The sequence below is a fragment of the Acyrthosiphon pisum genome, chromosome X (assembly GCF_005508785.2).
Source record: "Acyrthosiphon pisum isolate AL4f chromosome X, pea_aphid_22Mar2018_4r6ur, whole genome shotgun sequence".
NCBI classification, from domain to species: domain Eukaryota; kingdom Metazoa; phylum Arthropoda; class Insecta; order Hemiptera; family Aphididae; genus Acyrthosiphon; species Acyrthosiphon pisum.
This window is the reverse complement of record NC_042493.1, coordinates 14,925,225-14,929,992: the sequence shown is the minus strand read 5'-3', so window position 1 is coordinate 14,929,992 and position 4,768 is coordinate 14,925,225.

Here is a 4,768-nt window from a genome sequence, read left to right as displayed (position 1 = left end):
TTTACATAGCAGTTGGAAAATAAAAGGAATACATTGTCACAATTTTTATTTATAAGCATTTAAAGTTCAAATTTATACGAAATATGTCAAAATTGCGAAAATTTGCAAGTAATTTAGTGGTTGAAAAATCTTAAAAATTTTTTCTTTTATAACTAAGTTTTTAAAATTTGGTACAAGGTTCTCCATAAGTTTTTCTTTAAAAATAATATATCCTAGACTGACAAATCATCTCCGTTCAGAATCGTTTTTCGTATACAATGATATAATATCATTGGATTCAAATTTAATTCCATCCATTACAGTAACCCACTTGTAACCTACTGTACAGCAGAGCGACATCCACGACTTACCCGCCTTTTTTTAATTATATATTTTAGTAAGTTTACGAACCAGTATTTGGAGGGATATTAGTGAAATCATCAGACTTTCTAAATAATTTACAAACAGTTGAAATTCCCAATTTTTCTTTTATGTCATTGCGTCCTTTATGAACGAACGTATGTATAGAACTAACAGACATGGATCCTCCGAGAAAATCAATAATATCTTTCCATACATTATTTGAAGTTGGAACTATTACTATGTGCAAGTGAAGAATTATAAATTAGGTAGGTAGGTACAAGAAAATACTAATTAGAATTTATTCATATGACTAACACTAACAAAGTAATATATTTATAATACCTACTATTGTTTTTACCTAACCTATAGCTTATTATTTATATATAATTTTATTATATAAGATTGGTTATTAAAATTCTATATTATGTGTATGTCCAGTTATTTAACATACAAGTATTTCTACCAACTACTATTTACTACTAAAAGGGACCAATAAAATATAATATACCTACAGTCAATTCCATACTAAGTAAGTACACATTTGCGCTTATACAAGTTATAGTACAACTATGCACAACAAATTAACACAATCCACATACTTATATATTGGTCCAAAAATGTTCAATATATTACCAATAGAAATTAAACACAGCAACTCTTTTAAGATTCTTAAAAAAAAACTTACACTTTGGCTAGCGCGTGTATTCATCTTAATGGGTTTTGACAATTTTTCCAGTTTCCAGTTAATTGTTTATAGGTATTAGTGGTTAACATTAATTATTCTGATGAATTATTTTGAACACTGTCACCTTAGATTACTCTTTGTCTAATTCATGCGGACAATGTTTGGCCGTACAGGTAAATAAGTAAATTATACTTATCATATAATTATTTTTACAGTTACTGTGTATTATTATTAGAAAAAGTATGAATGAGAATTTGTTAACAGAGACCTAAGTTACATTTATGACCAAAATGGTTTTTATGGTAAATAATAATTTATTTTCTTATGTAAAATTGTATGAAATTATTAAAAGGCAAAGGTGGGCATTAACTAGTTAAAAAATTAAAGTTAAGTTAAAAAGTTAATTTTTTTTAAACTTTTTAACTTAACTGGTTAGTTTATTTTCTAATCAACTTATGAACTTAACTAGTTTAATTTACAGTTGAAATAAGTTAGCTTTTCTCAGATGTTTTTAAAATAATCCAACACAAAAACACAAACATTTCTGTTTTATTTCTTGATAACATAATTTTGTGTACCTATATTAAATATTTATATTTATATTTTATTAAGTTGTAAATTATATATTATGCGAGTTGCAATTAAAAATGTATTTAATAAAATTAATAATTTTAAATTACAAATTAACAATTGTTATGTTTTAATGTTATATAACTTATAATATATATGAAGGTCATGTACTCATCTTCACGTATTAAAAAATATATTTGTTAAATTATTAATTTGTGATGAGTATAGTTTATATTATTAAATAATAGTGAAGTAAAAGTAAAATGTTATACAGTGTACATTATGATAAAAGTTCAATAAAATTATTTTTTAAAATTTATAAATTAGAAACTAGAAAGACAAATTCATAATTTGTTAACTGTTAACTTTTAACTTATTGATCTTGTGTCCTCTTAACTTAACTTAATTATTTTCATTAACTTGCCCACCTTTATTAAAAGGTAGGTAGGTAAAGGTATTTCAATTTTATTGTACCTTACTTTTTTAATGAATTAATGTGCCCAATATATCTAATTAAAAAAACTTAACTAGGTTTATGTAATATAATATATGAAATACAAAGTGTTTTAAAATAATAGGAAGTAGTTTTATTAATTTATGAATAATTCATTTTTAGTATTTAGGTACCACCTTACTTACTATTTAAAATTTAAATTTAAAATAAATTTTGATTTTATTCCAAATATAATTTTAATTAGTTAATATAGAATGCATATATTATTATATAATAAAACTATTTGTATTGTACCAATATGATTACCCTTCAAATATAAAAATGCCATTGTTTCTATGGCACCTGGTATTAAAAGCAGAACATATTTAGCACATTCCTTACAATTGTGTATTAATAAATGTTTAGAAGAAAATAATGTTAAGCAAGTATTTGTAACTGCAGCATCAATTTTCTCACATTTCAAACATTCATCTATGTATATTGTATATTCTATAGCAACCAAAGCACTCCAGTTAACTCAGATAAATACAAAACAACCAAAAAAATGTAACGAGACGAAATGATATATTATATTTCTTCGAATAGCATACACTTCTATCAAATCAGAAATAAAATTCATGGACGGAGCGCCACCCGCTGACCACTCAGTAACTAATACGTGCGTTGTTCTCAACGCTACACGCATGAAAACCACACTAGATGTCGCGGTACGCGCCAGCTTCCTTGCACGTTGCGTACCAGCGACATTAAAGTACCAAAAGCTACGACTTATAAATTAAGTTATTAACGCTATAAGTAAAACAGCATCTTCGGATTCAATCAACAACACCATGTGACAATACTCCGAGAATATACCATCAAATACCACCAAAACACAACACCCAGCAGTCCCTATTCTAGAAAACCTATTCTAGTTTTCTATTTATTTTTATTTGAAAATTAAACATAAAAAAACAGATACCCTAATACCTATGTTTACTTAAACATTTAAAAAAATAAATAATTTAGTTATATATTTTTTTTTCTAAATTTCTTCCATTAAATAAGTAGGGGGACTGGGTACAATTGTAACATGGTACAATTAACGCGGGAAATAAGTTGTTTAATAATCAATACAATAGAATCTCAAAATAATTTAGTAGTTGGCCATCTGTATAACAATCCATGTTTCCTTATTAAAATAATTATGTTAACTAGATAGGTAACTTTTTGAAATAAAAAATTAAATGTGTTTTTGATAACAGATTGTTAATAAAAATCATACACTTACTTTTTTATTTGAGTACAGATTTTTAATTATATGTTTGGCTGTAGTTATTTTGATATACACCAAAAGTAGTGTAGTTATTTTTGGTTCTGGTCTGAACACTCTAACTAGTCAGTATTTTTTCTAATACTTAAGTATTTACAAAAATATTGAAGGGGTACAAATGTAACAGTCACCTTCAGTGATACCCTGTTGCACCTATTTCATTTTAAGTCATTTAAATTATTTTATGTTATTTAAATCATATTATGTTATATATGTTTAATAATTTACAAGTAAAAAGTTATGTAACTATTTATTATTTGAGATAATAATTTTAAAGGTTATTATGCTATAATTATTTTAACAATTTAAAGTAAAAATCATCATACTATTTAAGGTAATCTGTTTACCAAAGTTATGTTTTATTTTATTCAAATGTAACTGTTATATTTTATATGTTTTATAATAATATAAAAAAGTAAAAACCATGTATGTAACATTTATCCATAGCTGTTATAATTGTAATATATTTTTTTTATATATTTATATTTTATTCAACAACGTGTGGAAATAAAGATTCAATACACACATATTTTGAAAGGCAACAACTAACTTTACTAATTGAAAGTGTAAACGAATCAAAACATTTTGAATTTTGGCAGAAATAAATAATTTTATGAAAACTGTTACAATTATACTAAGTCTCCCCTACTGAGTAGGTACATACAAGAAGAAAAAATGTTTAACTAAAAAGTTAGTAGATATATTTATATGCTAGTTGGCAGATAATAAAGTTTATTTGATATTTTAAAAATATAATTTAGTATGATATGTGAATTGTAAATTTAAATTTAAGTTATTTTTTGTCACTAGGTATATGGACATATTATTATGGTACCATCATGGTTGCATGACTAAATATTAATTTGGTGAATTAGGTCTAAAATAATTCTTGTGTTATTTGTTTTAATACATTGAATGTATTGATTTTACAATGTAAATCCTTGAAATTTTGACTGAATAATTATATTAGCATTTTCTACACACCATAACATTTTAAAAATATTTTGATCTATTTTGAGCTGTTTACAGACAATTGAAAATTTTAATTTTTTAATTTTTTTTTTTTTTATAAATATCAATACAATTTTATTTGTTGGGCCAAAAAGCTTGAAAATTTAATACAACGCTCCTGATATATAGTTACCATAACATACAGTGATATTATATCATTGAATTCAAATTTAATACCATCCATTATACAGTGACCTACTCAGGGGCGGATCTGAAGCTTGGTTAAAGGGGGGGCGAATTTCGAATAGGAATATCCATGAGTAATATACAAGTACAATGAGCATGGTCAAACCTGGTGGGTGGAGGGGGTCACCACCTCCAGAAATCCGTATATCAATCCGGATCAAATTTTATAATCCTTATATTATAAAATTATCAGTATACATTTTTTCAA